At 42.5% G+C, this 19,834-nt stretch overlaps 1 protein-coding gene across 6 annotated transcripts in view; it reads left to right on the top strand.

The window, feature by feature from the left end:
- The window catches only part of LOC148146656 (putative G protein-coupled receptor 139), a 216,243-nt gene that overhangs the window by 93,305 nt on the left and 103,104 nt on the right, over nucleotides 1-19,834 (top strand). For 3 of the 6 annotated variants that reach the window (XR_015760649.1, XR_015760647.1, XR_015760648.1), the window contains exon 2: nucleotides 3,783-4,050. The exons of 1 other annotated variant lie outside the window; for it this stretch is intronic. The gene's annotated coding sequence lies outside the window, so the exon portion shown is untranslated. Of the gene's footprint in view, nucleotides 1-3,782; nucleotides 4,051-19,834 lie in introns of those variants that run through there. 2 more of the 6 variants (XR_015760646.1, XR_015760650.1) reach the window with 2 other exon arrangements.

Below are 19,834 nucleotides of genomic sequence, written 5' to 3'. Positions count from 1 at the left end.
GTTCAGCTGTTCTAAAAATACCTTTATTCAATATTCTCATTCTTGTAATTTTGCTCTCTAAGACTCAATCCTCCAGTTAGTCACATTACCCAGTCTTTTTCTCCTTATTTCCACAACATGCATTCAGTTAATTAACTGGCTGTTTCTGTCTTTAATGTGAATCGTTCTGTCCCAATGTATCTTTCCCTGGCCATGGTTTTTGGCTCCCTTGTGTATAGAGTGCTGACGTTGTGAAGTTCCAAAACAGTGAAATCGTGTGTCTTGTACTTTTGTTCACTTCTCGGTGTGTCCCATGTGGTTTTCCATGTACAAGTCTGGCTGTTGTTCACTTCCCGGTGTGTTCTTTGTGATGGTCCATGGACAGAGGTTTGTGTGTCGGGCTGTTGTTCACTTACCGATATGTCCCATGTGGTGTTCCATGTTCAGGAGTCGGGGTGTCTGTCGGGCTGTTGAGCACTTCCCGGTGTGTTCCATGTCGGGGGTGGGGGTGTGTACGTGGCTGCTGTTCACTTCTCGGTGTGTCCCATATGGTATGCCATGTTCCGGGGTTGGTGTGTGTATCGGGATGTTGCTCACTTCCCAGTGTGTACCATGTGGTGCTCTATGTTGGATAGGTTTCAGCTGCTTTGACTCACGTCTTTGAAAGGTGGTCTGTGCCTGTCCACTGAACATTTGACGTCTGAGTTTGTCCCTCTGAGTTGATCGTGTGGCTAGAAACATGAAGAATCCCCTTGAGCATTATTGTAAAGGGCCAGGTATTGAACGTCTCTGACAATGCTGTCACTTTTTTAAAAAGGTTATTATGTCATTTTCTTTGAAGAGAGATCTTAAATGCTGTACTGTCTACTGCAAAAAGCTGAAGTAAATAACTTAGGAGGCTTGTAGGGTTTTTTACATTAATAATGATAACAATGGCCAGCTCTCACAGACCAGGCTTTCCAGTTTTTCTGAGCTATAACAGTCACCAGGTGCTTGCAGTCGGAGATAGGTTGGATGCTTCAGTAAATGATCCCTCGCTGCTATTCTCTCTGAAATTTGTCTATGCTGTGTCCTCCTGGATTAGAGAACTGCGTGCAAGACTGATTGACCCTGGATGTGCCTTTTTGCCAAGGGATGAGTTTAAGGGATGTTAGTACATTGGAACAGTTCTTTAGTAGACAGTACTGTATCTATTATTCAGTTAAGATTCCCAGTAAAGTTATTATAAACTCCTCTTCTTTTTGTATGTATTTTTATTAGGGAGTTTAAATAAATTGTGTTTTGCTTAAAGTTACGTGGTTTGACCAGCCGCATCACATCTGGAACACCCATTTGACAACTGCATTTACTATAAGGTAGTGGGACGGCACAGTGTCTCAGTGGTTAGCACTGCGGACTCACAGCACCAGGGACGTGGATTCAATTCTCATGTATGACTGTGTGGAGTTTTCACATTCTAGCTGTGTCTGCATGGGTTTCCTCTGGGTGCTATGGCTTCCTCCCACAATCCAAAGATGTGCAGGTCAGGTGAATTGGCCAAGAGAAATTGCCCATAGTGTTAGGTGCATTAGTCAGGGGCAAATATGGTGTAGGGGAGTGGGGTTGGGTTGTTTGGTCTTCCGTGGGTCAGTGTGGACTTGTTAGGCCGTACGGCCTGTTTCCATACTGTTGAGAATCTAACCTTCGACAAGGTTGGCGTCCAGGTAACCATCTTAAAGTATTTTAGCTCAGTCTGCTCTGTTCCACAGCAAACTGGGGACACTTGTCCGGTTCGAAATCGATAATCCCAAATTGGCTTCAGGATTAGAATCCCTACAGTGTGGAAGCAGGTCATTTGGCCCATCAACTCAACACCAACCCTCCGAAAAGTAAATTACCCAGATGCATTTCCCTCCCCATTATTCTATATTTACCCCTGACTAGTGCAACTAACCTACACATTGTTGAACAGTACGGGCAATTTAACTTGGCCATTTCACCTAACCTGCATTTCTTTAGGCTGTGGGAAGAAAATGGCACACCTGGAGAAAACCAATGCGGGGACGGGGAGAATGTGCACAGGGAGAGTTTTGGGCTCAAAGGCAGCGTCTTTTGTTTGTTTTGTGTCTTTTGGTCTCGGTGTGGAATTTGGTTGGTTTGTACAGTGCTTTGTGTAGCAATGGCTATTTCTGTCTCAAAGACTTGTCTGGGTGTAGTAGAAGTGAAGTTAGAGATTTTACAAAAGGTGAGCAAGGCAAAGCTTTTAGAATTAGCATACAAGCTGGAGTTGGGTTTGTATTTGTCTGTGAGAAAAGGAGAGATAATTACAGCTGTAGCTTGGCATTCAAATTTTGTTGGAAACACATGAGAATCTTGGGAAATGGCTGTAATTCATTTGCAGATAAGGCAGATTGAACACGAAAAGGAATTGAGACAGTTTGAAATATGATTAAAAGTAGAATTCAAAGAAAAGGAGAGGAAGAAACAAGAAAGAAAAAAAGCAAAAAGCGAGAGAGTTTCAACTTCAAATGTTCGCAATTTGAGAGGAAAGTCGACTTAGCAGGGTTAAGATGAAGGGAGACGGTAGGCTGGATGAGGAGGATAGTGAGGATGTGCAACTCTATGGTAGCCAAAGGCCTGATGGGGATCTGTTTAAATATGTCCAGGCATTGTCTACATTTCATGGGAAGGATGTAGAAGTCTTTTCAATTTCATTTGAGAAAGTGCCTAAACGGATGCACTGACCTGTGACCATGTGGATTTAGTTGATCCAAACAAAGCTGGTTGATATAAGAACTGAGGTATTTGCATCCCTATCGGAGGAGGTATCTGGTCAGTATGAGGAGGTGAAGTAAGCCATCTGAAGTGTATATGAGCTTGTGCCAGAAGCCTACTGACAGTGTTTTAGAATCTATAATTTCGTCCCTGGTTAAACGTACATTGAGTTGAAAGGATTAAACAAAGGAATATTGAAAGGTGAGTCAAGGTATTATTAAACTGTGAGAGAGATTCTTACTTTGGACGAGTTCAAAAACTCACTTCCTGCAGTCGTGAGAACTCGTGTGGAAGAATAGAGAGTTGAAATGTCATGATTAGAATCTGAAATGGTTAATGATTATCAGTTGGTCTGTAAATCAATGTTTGGCTTCTGGGAGGGCTTGGGAAAAATGTGCAAGATCTTAAAATATATACTTATGTGTAAGGTTTATTGGCATACACCAGGAGTAGCAGGAAAAAGAGTTAGAGCATTAAGAGACACAGAAGCATGTAAATCATTTAAGCTGAGGAATGAGGAGATATTTCATTCAGAAGGACTATTGGAGAGATGAGAAGTGCTCAATAATGTAACGTGTGGTAGGAGTGTCCGATGGAACCATCAACAGAAATATTTAACAATTGGGATGGACGCCTTGAGCTTGGTGTTGGCATTACAACATTTCAGCATTTACATTGCCCATAACGTGTGAAGTCTTTAGGGAGAAAACTTCAAGTCTGTTCAGATAGAGTTATCATTGTTGCCATTCAACTTGGAAGTTATACAAGTGACAGGACGAGAAAGCATACTTGCTGACAAGTTGTCGAGACTTGGATGAAGAAAAACAGAGGCATTCTGTGGCAGAAGTAAACTGACTGAAATAGTTTTGAATGTTTGCATGCTTAGTGTCAATGAAATATATACGTATTGTAACCTACTGAAACAGTAAGAACAGAGGCTTTAAAATGAGGCCATCTTTTTATATTGATGTTTTTTTTTCAAACTGGGAGTTGTGACGATACTGTCATTTTAAAAAAGGTTATTTTCTCTTTTTTTTTTACGAAATTAGGTCTTAAAGGAAGAGATGCCGAATTGCCGCCTGAAAACAGCTTAAGTACATAACTGAGAAGGCTTTTAGGTTTTATTAAAAAGGTGGGAACAATGGAAGGACAGCGCCGAGCTCTCACAGACCAGGTCTTCTCGTTTTGATTTGAACTGCAGCATTCAGAAGCTGTTTGGTGTCACAGAAAGGTTGGAAGTGTCAATACATGATACCTTGCTGCTATTCTCTCTGAAAACTCTCTTAAAGTTGCTTCCTCCTGGATTGAAGAACTGCACATAAGATTTTGTGTCTGAATTTACCGTTTTGCCGGGGGAGGGGGGGGGGGTGTTTATGGGATGTTCCCGTATTCGCTCAGTTAATTAGTAGAAGGCACCATATCTGTTGTTTGCATAGGTGTTCCTGTAGAGAAGGTATCACAAACTGTTCTTCTCTTTGATTGTATTTTAACTACAGCGTTTGAATGGATTACATTTTGCTTAACGTTGAGTGGGTTGACCAGTTGCTACACATCTGGAACATACAGTTCACATCTACATTTAAAATAAGAAAAAGTTAAGGTCGAGGCTGCCTGCTTAAAATATTTTGACGGGGTCTGGTCTGGTCTATAACACTTGTAGCTGAGGGGCCTCTGACTGTCCACTGCTATTGAAAAGTTAGTGGAGGGACTGGGGATGGTTTGCTGGAGGTTGTGCTGTTAGTTGCCTCCGATTCAGGGAGACCTGAGGATTTGGTGACCCAATTCTGGATGGAGCATGGGGACTGTAGTTACAACATCTGGGTGTGTAACATGAACAACAAATGGAGCAAAGGCTGCAGAGAAGGGAAGCTCTGAAACCACGCAGTTTTTTATGTGGGGAAAGGGATCTGCGGTATCCACCCCGAGATTTCCAGGAACAGCTTCCCAAGCTACACTTAACCCAGGAGCAGATTGTGAGGGGTCCCTGACTGAACAAGGAGTTGGTCACAGAGCGGTGTCACCTCCTTCAACACAATCTGCAGCTTCACATTGGGAAAGGGCGATGCTGCCAGTGGCTGTTGGGGTCACTATTTCATTCAGCTTCTATGTTCTGGAACTGTCCAGGCAGGACTAGGTGACATATCCATCATCTTCCAGTATGTCGCCATCAATATCAAGATTCGGAAAAGTAGGATATATGTGGTGGATGAGGTGAAGGTTTTCTCTCTCAGCAGAGAACTGCAGGGTTTGTCCGTGTAATCTCCGTATAGCAGGATTCCCAATGATGTACATGGCTCTGTGGGGTTCCCATGTTAATGAAGAGAGCTCGAGGAATTGAAGGAACTCTCACCCCATTAATGTTACAGTGCGCCCATGCACAGTATATCGTGTTGGTGAATACTCACTGTACTGGCAGCAGCCACCGCTTCTTCATTCAGAAGCAGTCAGCCATTCCAATCGTCATTGGTCTTCATTCGGAAAGAAAGTATATCCTCTTGGCTAAAGGCTGTCCCCTTGATACACGCCTCAAAACACCCACCCCCTCACCATTCCCCACTGCCAACCAACCACATCGAAATAACCTGTGTGTACTGAGAGCAATAGGACCACTGGGAATGTCAAGGAGCAGACCATCAGGGAGATGGAGCCACATGTCCCATATCTGAATGGGTTATAGTGAATTCCCCAGAACACACTGTATGACTATGACGTGTAATCCCTCTCCATTTCAGTAACATACTGCCTTTCATTCTTCCTGAAAAAGCTGGCAGGTTGTACATTCCGTTATATTCCACTTGATAAAGTATTCTGTTGATATCATTCTGTTGATAATTTAATGTCTTGCTTACCTTAGTGTCATCACCATACTTAGTAGTATACATCTATTCTATCGTCCTGATCATTGACATCGATTGTAAAGAGTTGAGGACGCAGCACTGGTCCCTGTGTGACTCCACTGCTTACGTTCTATCAAACTGATTAAGACTGATTTATCCGGAGTGCCTGCTTCCTGATAGAAAACCAGTCCTTCCCCGTTCCTTTGAAGCACAGTCGAAGGGTTGAATAAGAAAGAGGAACAATCCAGTCCCTCAAGCCTGTTCCACCATTGAATACAATCATGACTGATGTCATCGCCGGCTCAGTTCCATTTCCCTGCCTGCTCTCCATATCCATTCATTTACTCAATGTCCCAGCATCCCCTGAACACTAGGGCAATGAATTACACAGAGTCACAACCCATTGAAAGAAGTAAAATCTCTTCAGCCCGTTTAAAATATGCTCGGTCTAATCCTAAAACTATGATCTCTTGTTCTAGTTTGCCCCACATGAGGAAATGTCCCCTCAATACCGACATTGTCAATCACCTTTAACATCCTCCAGACTTCAATGAGGTCTCCTCTCATTCTTCTAAACCCAGAGAGCATCGGCCTGAACTGCTCAAACTCGCTTCAAATGACAAATTCATCTCTGGAATCAATCTAATGTCCTCGTTCTGAACTGCCTTCGTTGAACCAATGTCACTCCTGCAGTCAGGACAATAAACCCTGAACACAGTACGTCAGTTTCCCTCTCACTAATACCTTGCAGAGTTGCAGTATTTCTTCCCTCCTTTTATACTCTATTCTTTTACAAGTAAATGCTGCAATTGCACTTGCCTTTCTCATTCCCTGCTGTACCTGCATGTGAGTTTTCTGTGGTATGTACATGCGCACCTACATGTCTCTGCACGAAAGCACTCTGAAGTTGCTCTCCATTTCCATAACATGTTGAATTCCTCTGATCAAAATGTTTAATCCCATATTATCCATGTTACATTTTAGCTGCCAGATGTTGGCACATTCATCTAAACTTTTCATGTCCATTTGTAGTTTTTCTACATCTTCATTACATCAACCTACTTTTTCACTTGTTTTAGTATCAACTGAAAATGTGGCTGTCGTGTTTTCTCTCCTCTCATCCAAGTAATACAATGTATGGTAAATTGTCGGGTCATGTGGTCTGAACTCTATGGAACTCCAGAAGTTGCCAAACACTAACGAAACAACTATTCCATCTCTCTGCATTTTATTGGCTCACCAGCCCTCTATCCAGGTGAATAGCCTTCTCCCAAACCCATGTCCTCTTAGTTTACAGCTTAATATTTTGTGCAGCGTTTAATCAACGCATTTTCAAAGTCCGGGAACTTTACTTTTCCAGGATCCCTATGGTCTACTTTGCTTGTAACATCTTTAAAAATTCGAGCCAACAAATTCTTAAAAAAATCATGCTGATTCTGATGTATTCAGGTTTTACTTTGTAAATCCCCTGTTGTTAATTAATTAATAACGGATTCTCACAATTTCCCTTAATTCCCAACAGTTTACTCACAACCTTTTAGTGACAAGTGAAGCTGATTATCCTAATTCCTAACTTTTTGTAACCTCTACGTTCCCTTACCCATGTTCTTGTGTAACAGGCACAACGCTTTAAAAGATATGCTCCAATCGCTGTGTAATAGACATGAGTGTCTGAATGGATTCACTCAGTTCCTGGTTTATACACTCAATGGGCTGAATGTCCCCATGGTATTCCTACATTATAGACTCACTGGCCGGAATGTCCTGATTTACAGATTCAAAATCTGCTTCTCCTCCTCCTGATAATATGCCAGAAGCCCGAGGGATTGTGAAATCTTCCTGTTGCTGTACAACATTTTGAGGGGCTGAACGGTCTCTTCATATTCCTTCACAACAGGCTCGAGATACTGAACAATAACTCCTGCATTTGTCTCCTCCTGTTCAGATACAACAGAAACATGGGTGAATTGCCTGCACCTTTCCATCACAAGTCTCAAATAATTGTATCTCCTTCTTTAGTTCTCGTGCTGAATGGCCTTCTGTTAGTCTCGTGTACCAATCTCTTTCAGTTCCTGTGATAGAGATTGAGGAGGCTGAATCGACTGGTTCTGCTGCTGCATAACAGGATACTGGTGCCTCAAGGCCTACTGTGCGTGCAGTGTTGTCGACTCGAGGGGCTGATTAGCCGTCTCCTGTAATTGTATATCAGGCTCCAGGGGCTGAATAACCTCGTCCTATTTTGGTGTAAAAGAGTCGAAGGCCTGAATATCATTCTGCTGTTCCTGTGTTACAGGCTGGATAAGTGGAATTGGCTCTGTAATTGGCTTCTGTTGTGGATTCTTTCCGGTGTTCTATGTAAAAATAAGGTCATCTTTCATTCTTGTAAACTTTAATGCGTATTGGATCAACCTGATAAACCTTTCCTTGTAAGTTAACCGCTTCATTGCAGGAATCAGTTGTAGGAAGCATCTCTGATCTGCTTCCAATATAGCAATATCGTTTCTTCAGTGAGGAGACTAAATCTGTACACACTACTCCAGATGTGATCTGATTAAGATCCTGTACAATATCAGCAACACTTTACCAGCCTGCTGTAAGGTTCCCACCTAGGTTAGAGCAGTCTCAGCTGTCTGGGTGAAAGCATAGCATTGTTGAAAGATCATTGTCCTTCTCTACTCCACCAGCATAACGGGGGATCTGGTGAAAATGTCATAATAACACTTGAGAATAATGAATAACGTGACGAGATTATCTCAACGTCCAAATAGGCTTCACCAAATATCTCACCTGAATCTACCATTAATCTCTCCAGAGGCCACATCACTCAGATTCCACAGAATCTAGTAAGGTGAAGCTTAGGAACAGCAAGGAGAAGAAAAGATTGATGGAAGTTATATGTCAAAGTGAAAGTTGCAATACAAATGTTGGGTATGATATAAAAAAGGAAACTAGATATCCAGGTTTGTGGGTACCGCAGTAAAAATGAACAGTTTCAAGGTACATCTAAACTGTGGTAATCCACGTGAATAATAATGCTGGGAAAATGGATTTCATTAGCGTATTTGAGGTGGTTTCCTTTAACAGTATGTTGAGTACTGAGGTAGAGTGAGGATCATTTGAAAATGATATTATGTGATCAGAAGAGCTAATTGAAAACCCTGCTGAAAAGGAGATTTCGGGAATAGTATTTATAATATGTTGAATTTTATATGATGTCTGAAAGCAAACCAGTTATTTTTGAAACTGTGGTTATAAACCTGAGTCATGCAATTCACGAAAGTGTGAGGCTAAAATTAGATTCAGTGAATTGGAGAAGTACATGAAAAAGATTTACTGGAAGACAGGCAATCGTTATTGTTTAAATAAATACCTTAGAATGTACAATATACACATGTCCACCACAGTTCAATCAGCAAAGGGGTAAGGTGACTTAACAATAGTTAACAAAATAAGTTAAAGATTGCATTAGATCAAAGGAAGCAGCTCCGGAAATTGTCAGATATTGTTGTAAGCCATGGATTCAGAGACATTTGAGGACCACTGAACGGATAATTAAATAATAAAAAAAGAATGCAAACTAAAAGGAAACATTGGGATGACCAAATGCTTCTCTCGATACTTGATGGGAAAGTGAAGGCAAGGACACGTGTGGAATGGGGAATATCCAAACACGATAGTTTCTTGCAGAGAACTTGGAAATTACAGAGTAGTTAAACAGTTACTTTCATGCCAATCTTATTAGAGGCAAGATTAACTGATGGAGAAATTCAGTTTGTGTTCTCCAGTGATTGCCAAAAATGAAATGAGATCGCAGTGAAGCTTAGAAAATTCACACAGAGAGACGGACTGACACAGGGGCATGGAGAAGTGTTCCCAGGCAAGGTTAGGGAGAATCCCAAGATGTTGTCCACGTATATCAATCGGAACAGAATAACCAGGACACAACTAGGGCCCATTAGAGACCAAGGGAGCACTCTGTGTGCGAAGCTGGAGAACATTGATCGATCGTTACATGAGAGTTCCATATCTATTTTACTTGGAGAGGGAGGATGCAGGGACAGAATTCAAGAAGATGGATTGGGAAGCTCTTGAACAGACTGATATAAGATGGGAGCAGGGATTGGAGGCCTTGGCTGGTATAAAATTGGACTGATTGCCAGGTCTGGATAAGTTGAAGTACAGGCTGCTGTTAGAGACTCAAATGTTTAAGTCAAATCTGACCACAGGGAAGTTGGAGTTGCCAGATGACTGGAGAACAACGAATATGGTCCCACTTTACAGGAAGGATGGTGTAAATAGACTGACTGTTAACCAGTCAGTTTTAGATCCGTGTTCGGGCAAGTACTGGAGAAAATAAGAAAGGAGAAAATTTATCTCTATTTGCAGAGGCAAGGTTTGACCAGGGGGAGTCAGCATGACATCATAGGAGGGAAGTCATTCCAAGTGAATGTTATTGCCTGTTTCCGAGCATGTTGTTCTTTTGGTTTTTCAGCAAGACCTTTGACAAGCCCCATATGTGAAACTGATAAAAAAGAAGTCAGGGTAGCTTAGTGAGTTACATCAAACATTATCTTATTCGCAGGAGACTGAGGATGGTGGAGGAAGGCTGTTTGTGTGACTGGAGACCGATGTTCCCTGATGTACCACAGGGATCAGTGCAGTGTATCTTATTATTTGTGGTATTCATAAATGTGAATGTGTTAGCGGGGTGGGGGTGGTGTGAGGGAGTGTGCTAATTAAGTTTGTATTTGACACAAATATTGGCGGGGTGGTTGGCAGTGAGGAGGAAGGCCTTATGTTACAGAAAGATACAGATGGAATGGTCAGATAGTCAGCTTGAATGTAACCCCGATAAACATGTGGTAATGCACTTTGGAAGAAGGAAACAAAAATGGGGGTATACAATGAATTGCAACACACTAAGAAGCTGAGAGGGTGTTCCTCCACAGATCCCTGAATGTGACGGCACAGGGTAATAGGTTAGGGGAAAGAAATGAGGACTGCAGATGTTTGAGATCAGAATCAAGAAGTGTAGTTCTTGTAAAGCACAGTCAGTCAAGCAGCATGCAAGGAGTAGGAGAGTCGATGTTTTGATCATAAGGTTTTTATCAGGATTGGTGGCCACATTCCTGATGTGAAGCATATTCTCAAAAAGTCGACTTTCCTGCCTCTCGGATGTTGGCTGATCTGCTGTGCTTTTCCAGCAATATACTTTTTGACTGAGGTTAATACATTAGTTAATAAGGCAGAGTGAACCGTAGGCAGAGCCTTCATTCACCGACGTATAGATTGTCAGAGCTATACAAGTCAATGGTTAGGCCATGTTGGAACACTGTGCGTAGTTCTGGGAGCCATATTGCAGGAAGGATGTGATTGTAGTGGAGGGGTACAGAGGAGATTCACCAGGATGCTCCCTGGGATGGAGCACATCAACTATGGAGAGAGGCTGGATAAGCTCGGGTTGTTTACTTTGGAGCAGAGAAGGCTGAGAGAGAGGTGATTCACAAGGATAAGTTACGAGGGGGATTTCCAGAAAGAGTTTTGCTGAAGTCCCAAGCCCAGTGTGCAAAATCAAATCTTATGCGATTGTGGCAAATATTTGGACATAGTTACAGAATGGGACAGCTGGCAGGAAAGAGTGAGTAAAAGTTTTTGATTTTGATTTTATGACCAGGTGTATTTTCCAGGATAAATACAATAAAATACAGTGAAATGCTTTCACTTGTTGCCACAAAGTGGTGCCATTTTGAATAATTGAAGACAATGGAATAAACAGAGGATACAGCCTGAAGAGAGTTTATGGGTTGTGAGACAGCTCCTCATCATCGACCACTCCTGCAACCCAACCCCTTCATGACAGCTTCATCCCCATCTATACCAGACCCCAGAAACATTGAAGTTTCTGTTCCTCAGGAACCATCTTTGCCACTGGGCAGATACTCCTCCATCACCAGCTCATTATCTCCTCTGCCAGGCCATTCCAATGTCAGAGATATGTCTCTTACTGCTGGGCCCACCTCATCGATGTTACCATCATGGCCTTCCACTATCCCCTTCACCATAACCAGTGCAGGACCCAATCAACAACATGTCTCCAATCTTCAGGCATCACCTTTTGCTTCTGGGCCCTATCTCACTCACATTGACTCTGCTGATGTTGCAGCTGCCAATTCCAGGTCATGTGCTTGCACCGGAAAAGTAAGTAAGGACTCACTCTCCTCCGCACTGGGCTCAACTTGAGTTCCAAATGCTGGGTCCAGCTTGAGGTCAGTAAATTACAAAAAGAAAAGTGGAGGAGAAAATAAGAAAAAGAAAGCAGGTCAGCAAAGAAGCACCTGGACCAGAAAAACAGGAATAAAAGGATCTTTTTATTGGAGATGAAGGCTCGTGGAGTATCTCGGGATTAGGCCCTTGGGTCTCAGCTATTCGCAAACACCTCAAACATTTGGTTGACGGAATTAATTGCAATATATCTCAGTCTGCTGTAGGAGAAATGCATTGAGGAGATTCTCGGCCATGATGAGAACGTGGGAGGCTCACTATGTTGAATGACCTACTCCTTTCCAAAGGTTTCTATGTAATCTGTGGATAAGCACTGTCAATGTTGTCACAAGCTCTCAGATGTTAAGAAGGAGGCCTCTGCAGTGTTGACAGGTCTGTGTTTCCCTTTTCTGATGTAGAAGCTGATGCCGGGTGTTCTGAATGGATTTATCCTTTAAGATTTCGGAGCTGTTTGATACAATTGAGTGTCTTGTTTGGCCATTTCAGAGACCATTGAAGAGTATATCACATGACTGTGTGTCTGGAGTCACTTTTAGGCCAGACCAGGAAAACACGGGAGATTCACTCCCTGAAAGTACATTGGGGAAGCAAATTGGTGTTTATAATTGACATTGGCTTCAAGGTCATTATTACTGATTCAAGATTTTAGATCTCGATATTTTATTAATTGTTATTAACTTCCACCAGCTGCCAGAGCATTAGCCTGGTCTGGTTTAGAAATCCAGTGACATTTCCATCTCCACATAGTAATCTGTCGCAAACTACACTGAGCAGTTTATTTCTGTGCTGCTTGACAACTCTGTCAAAAAGAACTCCCAACAATTTGACTGTCAATATGGAATTGAGAGGGTGATGTTGGTCATACTGTAATTATTCTCCTCTTAAGGGACTTGTCATAGTTGAGTAATTTTCCATATTGCCATATAGATGTCAGAGTTGGAATTGGAATGAAACAGCTTCCCCAGGGACATGGCTTGTTGTACATTGCCTTTGTCATATCTACTGTGTTCAGATGTTGCTTCATGTCACATAGAGCGAATCAGATTGTTTGAAAACTGTCATCTGTAATTCTATGGGCATCCTGACGATGTGAGGTAGATCATTGACTCAATACTTCTGGCTGAGTATGGCGCAGATAACTACATGCTTGTCTTTTGCACTGATGTGCAGGGCTGTTCCATTATTAAGGAAGGGGACATGCGTTGGGTCCTCTCCTGCAGTGCGTTGTTTGATCCATTAACGATTGGATCTGGCAGGACTGTAGAGCTTCGAACTCATCTGTTGGTCTTGCTATCATTCCGCCCTCCCTATCAGATGGTAGTTCTGCTGTTTGGAACGTAAACAGTCAAGTGTGGTAGCTTTATGGTTTGCCATCAGTTTTAGGTACACATAGTTCTGCCCTGGCATGTTCACCACACTCGTCCCTGAAGCATAGATTCGCTTATTGTTAATGGTAGACTGAGGGATAATCCCAGGCAAAAAGTTACAGATTATGGTTGAATATAATTTTGCTTCTTTTGCTGTTGTGGTCTACAGTATCACGTAGAACACGCAGTTTGAGCTGCAACATCTCCAATACAGTTCTGCCCCCAGTTCACACCAAGTCCCACTCACCCATCAGCCATGTACTCCATGAACTACTCTGGTTTCTGACGTGGCACACTTCCAATTTTATATTCTCATTCTACTGAGGGTCTCTCCATGGTGTCACACTTACAATTTGTCTCATTGCACAACACCCTTTAACATAATCATCTGAATCCTTTCCTTTCCAGTATGTGCTACCTTCTTTGTTTAGAGTGAATGCGTGTCCCTCTGTTTCTCTCTCTGACTAACAGTAAGAACTCTGCAGTTTCAGTGATGCCAGCTTTACGTCATTTCAGAGACACGGAAATTGTGCATCTTGTGTTATCTTTCACTTCCCGGTATATAGCGCTCCAGTGAACAGGGCATTTGAGCCACGTTGACACATGTCTTTGAAACGTGGAGAAAAGCAGAAATTGCTAGAGAAATGAAGCAGTTCTGGCAGCTTCAGTGGAGTGAAAGCAGACTTAATCATTTGGGTGCACTGACCATTTTTCAAGGCTCACAGGTTTTTTTTTGTTCTCGTTTCAGATTTCAAGTATCCAAAATTATTTGTTTAATTGAAAATCTGCTTTTTTTTCATTTCTGGAGAAACACAGCAGATCTAGCAGCATCTGCGGAGAGAGAGAAACACAGTTAGCATTTCAAGTCCAGTGTGACTCCTCTTCAGAACAGAAATGGATTGGAAAATGGGCTTTTAACTCCCTTGACCGAGGTAGAGGATGGGTGATGGGAAACAAGATCGTGTGGAGGAGCAATGCCACTGACAAATTGACTTTTATTTCTGGTAAAACAGAATCAAATGTAAAATGAGTATTAATTAAATTGTGAAGGGGGTGAGAATGGGTTCCTTAATTAAGTGCAAGACAAACGATTCACAAACAGGGCAAGATCATGGCAAAGTTTCTTCATGGAGTGCCGTCACTAGCGGTGTTCCACAAGGATCTGTTTTGGGACCATTGCTGTTTGTCATTTTTATAAATGACCTGGAAGAGGGGTTAGAAGGTTGGGTGAGCAAGTTTGCGGATGATACGAAAGTCGGAGGAGTTGTTGACAGTGAGGAAGCATGTGGCAGGTTACAGCAGGATATAGAGAAGCTGCAGAGCTGGGCAGAAAGGTGGCAGATGGAATTCAATGTAGCTAAGTGCGAGGTGATTCACTTTGGGAAGAATAACAAAAAGATGGGGTACTGGGCTAATGGTCGGATACTTGGTAGTGTGGATGAGCAGAGGGATCTTGGTGTCCATGTACACAGATCTCTGAAAGTTGCCACCCAGGTAAATAGTGCGGTGAGGAAGGCATATGGCGTACTGGCTTTTATTGGTAGAGGAATTGAGTTCCGGAGTCCTGAGGTCATGATGCAGTTGTATAAGACTCTGGTACGGCCGCATCTGGAATATTGTGTGCAGTTTTGGTCGCCATACTATAGGAAGGATGTGGAGGCATTGGAACGGGTGCAGAGGAGGTTTACCAGGATGTTGCCTGGTATGGAAGGAAAATCGTATGAGGAAAGACTGAGGCACTTGGGGCTGTTTTCACTAGAGAAAAGAAGGTTTAGGGGTGACTTGATTGAGGTGTACAAGATGATTAGGGGGTTAGATAGGGTCGACAGTATGAACCTTTTCCCGCGTATTGAGTCGGGTATTACAAGGGGGCATAGCTTTAAATTAAGGGGGGGTAGATATAGGACTGATGTTAGGGGTAGGTTCTTCACTCAGCGAGTTGTTAGTTCATGGAATGCCCTGCCAGTAACAGTGGTGGACTCTCCCTCTTTATGGGCATTTAAGAGGGCATTGGATAGGTATATGGAGGATAGTGGGTTAGTGTAGTTTAGGTGGGCTTGGATCGGCGCAACATCGAGGGCCCAAGGGCCTGTACTGCGCTGTATTCTTCTATGTTCTATGTTCTATGTTCTATTGGGAGACCAGGAGAAAGAATGTGTGAAGAATGGAGAACAGCCATAATGTGGTCAGGCGGTGGAAGTATGGAATTGAATAAAAAACTACTTCAGGACAGAACGTACCAAGGTCTAAAGTGAGGTGTTACTCGAGGCTGAGTTGTGCTTCATTGGAGCATTACAGCAGCTCAGGACTGAAATGTTAGCATGACAGGAAGGTACTTTATTGAAATGGGAAACAATGAGAAGGTCAGGGTTATTCCCACAGACAGAGTGGGAGTGTTCCTCAAAACAGTTTCTGTTTGATCTCCCCAATGTAAAGGAGACTGCATTGTGAGCAGCAATGACAGGAGACTGGATTGAAAGAGTACAAATTAAATGCTGCTTCATCTAGAAGGTGTGTATTGGGTTGTTATGACATAACGAATGTGTCCGCGATCTTTTCAAATGTCCAAATTTATTTCTTCTTATATCTAGACCACCTAGCTCCACAGCTTGGAGAGAGGAAGTACTATAGGTGAGGGAGGCCAGAGTTAATAAACTTGGAGCTGGATAAACACAGCAGACCAGCAGAATCAGAGGAGCAGCAAACACACTATTTTGATCTTGGACGTTTCGTCAGGTTTGATGAGGACCAGGGGAGCCCAGAAATGGAGTGATGGGATATGGAAGGGCGGCGGGTAGGTATGATGGTGGTAGGCACATGCAGGTATGAGGTTACTGTGATTGGTCAGTGGGAAGGATGGAGCAGATACATGTGTGTCTGGTCAGTGAAAAGGGACATGGGATAAGGCTGTGGGTGAGGGCTTTTGAAGTGGCTTCAGTCAATATTCAGGTCATTGGGCTATCAGCTTCAAAGGTAAACTCTCAGGTGGTGTTCCTCTAACGGTGGACAAGCTAAGGATGGGCATGTCGCCGGGCGAGTGGGAGTGGAAATTAAAATGAATGGTAACTGGAAAGTCGGGTTAGTTGTTTCGTGCAGAGCACTAATACTCCACACAGAGCCTGATCCTGGCCCACCGAGCTCGTCTCCAACTCCCAATGTGGTCTCCTCTATGTTGTGGAGACGAAAGGGAGACTCAGGGACATATTCATGGAGCATATGCTCTCTGCACGCTTTAACAAACTCAGCATTCCAGTTGCCATCCATTTCAATCACTCCCCTCCCCTTGCTCATCCAGCAACAGGTCCATCTTTGGGCTCCACCACTTTCAGAGTGAAGCCAAACAGAAACTGGGGAACACAACTTGATATTTCAGCTGGAGACCTTACAGCTCAATGGTCTCAATATTGATTTCACTGGCTTCAAATTTCTCTACCCACAGTCTTACCCATGTCCCCTTCCCTGACCTGACCAAAGCTGTCCATCTTCCCATTCGTATATCTGTTGCACCCTTCCCACTGACCAATCACAATAATTCCCTGCCTGCATCCCCCATCGCCTACTCTTCCACCAGCCCCACGGCCCTCCCTCTATTTACTTCCCGGCTCCCCTTTCCCACCCCAATCCTGATAAAGTGTTTCAGCCTGAAACGTTGACTTTCCTCTTCCTAGGATGCTGTCTCACTTGCTTTGCTTTTTCAGCTTCATATGTATTGGCTATATAGTTGCACGTTGAGACCTTATCAGCAACAGATTTTATTGTGCTTTTTATGCATTCCTTGTTGTCTGTTTACTCACAAGCTTATCGCAACATTCTCAATGCAGGATCTAGAAAACAGTCTTTTTGTAACTAATGCTCCTGTCTGCTTCGAACTGATTTCCTTTGTTTTAACCATACTTTCATCACTGCAGTGGCATTGTAATTGTAACTCTTGTTATGCTGTAGCTTAATCACACTATTTCCAATATGCTTCACAACTTCCTTGTTCTTATACTCCACACATCTATTCATAAACCCCAAGATCCAATAAGTCCTTCTATAATTTCCTGTCTTCTGTGTCCCTCTCTTCTTATATGGTGAGGTTACATTTACCAGTCCTCCCTCTCTCCAAAGTTTCCTGAAAGATCACCAGCAATGCCTCCACAATTACCTTCGATATCTCTTTAGAAGTACGAGCTGTTGTCCAACTGGTATCGCTGATTGATTCAACTTCACCTTCCCTAGCACCTTTTCCTTACTGAAGTCAGTATACTCACCTCTATACCCTGACTGTCTTGAAGTTCTGACATTTTGCTGGTGTCTTCGTCGTGAAGACTGATGTAAAGTATCTATTCAATTCCTCTGCCATTCCATTGCTTCCCATAAATACTCAAATCTCATTTTCCAACAGTCCTTTGTTTGTTTTTTACTCACTGTCTTCCTTGTTATAAATCTAAAAATCGCTTTCCATATTCTTTTACACGATTAAGAAGCTTAATATTATATTTCACCCTCTCCTCCCTTTTGCTGTTATTAGCTATCCGTGCTGGAATTTGTAGACTTCGTAATCCTTTGGATTCCCAATAATCTTCACCATATTGCGGGTACTTTCTTTTGTTTTTATGCTTTCGTTATCACTCACGGCTGACTTGTCTTCTGCTGAATATTGTTCTTCTTCCTGGGGGTGCGTTTCTGATGTGTTGTTGAATTATCTCCAGATACCTCTGCCATTGTTGCTTCACCATCTTCCCGTGCTCAGCTTCAGCTTCCAACTAACTCTTGCTAACTGCTCCCTCATGTCTTGTAGTTACATTACTCAATTATAAGACATCACATTCAAAAGTGAGCAATAGATGTAAACAGAAGGAGGGAAGTCTGAGGCATGGGACAGAAAGAACGACTGGACGATTTATTAATTAGATTAAAAGAGAAATCGAGAGACAGAGAGAGAGAATATAGACATGGAAATATAAAAATGGAGACGTCTACATGACTGATAGATATAGATGTACTTCTGTATTTGATTTGACAATTCCTGTGTGTTGAGGTCCTTTGTACAGTGTATGTGCAACAGAATAGTATGTTGAAATGTGAGTCTGATGCCAGAACTTTTATCTCCATCAATATGACAGGCAACAGCTGTTGACAGAACCAGCAGGCCAATGTATATGTTTCCCGGTAGAAAATTGATTCACTGAAATAAATTGGAACTCAAGAAGCAGAAATTTATAACATACATCCTGATTAGAATTAGAGATTAGGTCTGGGAATGCAAGGAAGTGGCAGGAGGCAGAGTGTACATTGTAAGAAGGGGAACATAACATCTCAGCTGAAGATTAAATAACATGTTAAAGTTTTATAAATTTTGTACATCACATGCATCATTTTGTTAAATATGTCTCTCTTGTTCATTCTGAGTATGGTGCACACATATGAACAGTCTTATGTATCTGCACGCACGCATGCACACACATATCCACACTAACACACACACACACACAGACACCCTCACACACAGAGACACACGCACAGACACCCACACACACAGACGCGCTCTCACATACAGAGACACACATGCAAACACCCACACACACAGACACACACACTCACTCATGCACAGACACACACAGACATACACAAACTCACACACACAGATAGACACACACACACAGATTCTCTCTCTCTCTTTCACACACACACACACACACACACACACTGATCAATCACTGTTCGGCCTTTCCATTTCAAATTATCCTGTTTTGTTTACATTGTCATTTGCAATTCCTTCTTCCGAATATATTCTGTTTCTTTCTCTACATTTGATTTTATTCTGTCTGTCAAGAAGACATTGGGGACTTGGGGGTGTAACTTTACTCCTCATCAGTCTCCACAGTCACTGTCTTCTATTCATTTTTGTTTCTTAGCCCATGGAAAATACATATTGTGTCTGACCCTTGAATCCAGATAAGCAGGTCACTTTTTTTTTAGATTACATACAATATGGAATTAGGTCCTTCGGCCCAACAAGTCCACATCGACCTTCCGAAGAGTAACCCATCCAGACCCATTCCCCTTCCCTCTAATCACCCCTGACACTATGGGCAATTGAGTATGGCCAATTCACCTAACCTGCATATCTTTGGATTGTGGGAGGAAACCGTTGCACCCAGAGAAAACCCACGCAGACACGGGGAGAATGGGCAAACGCCACACAGACAGGTGCCCAATGCTGTTCAGAAAACAAAACATTTACTTTTGTGCTAAGCCTAAAACAAATATATAAAAAAGAAAAGGCATATAAACTGTGCAATAAGATGTTTCAACCTTTGCAAGCAAATTATTGAATTACATTGTGTAAACGATAATTAACTGATAAAAGTTATGAGAGTATAATCGAGCAAATTACTAGCACAGCGAGAGAATAACAAGCGATTACATTTAAACTTGAGGGTTATGGACTAACAGTTATTATGTCCAGAAAAAAAAGATGATGATTTTGTGAGAAATTGCATTTTCCCCATGATATGTAATTCCCAACAGTTCACATTTCAGTGTGGAGACCCTTATGCTGGTTGAGAGGGAGCTCCAGGCTCTGAATGAATTCTCATCATCTCAGTGTGCATTTGGTGTGTGTCTCTG

The sequence above is a fragment of the Chiloscyllium plagiosum genome, unplaced genomic scaffold, assembly GCF_037043375.1.
Source record: "Chiloscyllium plagiosum isolate Xiang-an unplaced genomic scaffold, Cpla_swu_hap1 HiC_scaffold_20, whole genome shotgun sequence".
In the NCBI taxonomy this organism is placed as follows: domain Eukaryota; kingdom Metazoa; phylum Chordata; class Chondrichthyes; order Orectolobiformes; family Hemiscylliidae; genus Chiloscyllium; species Chiloscyllium plagiosum.
Note: the sequence above shows the minus strand (reverse complement) of the source record. Positions and strands in the feature narration are given on the sequence as shown.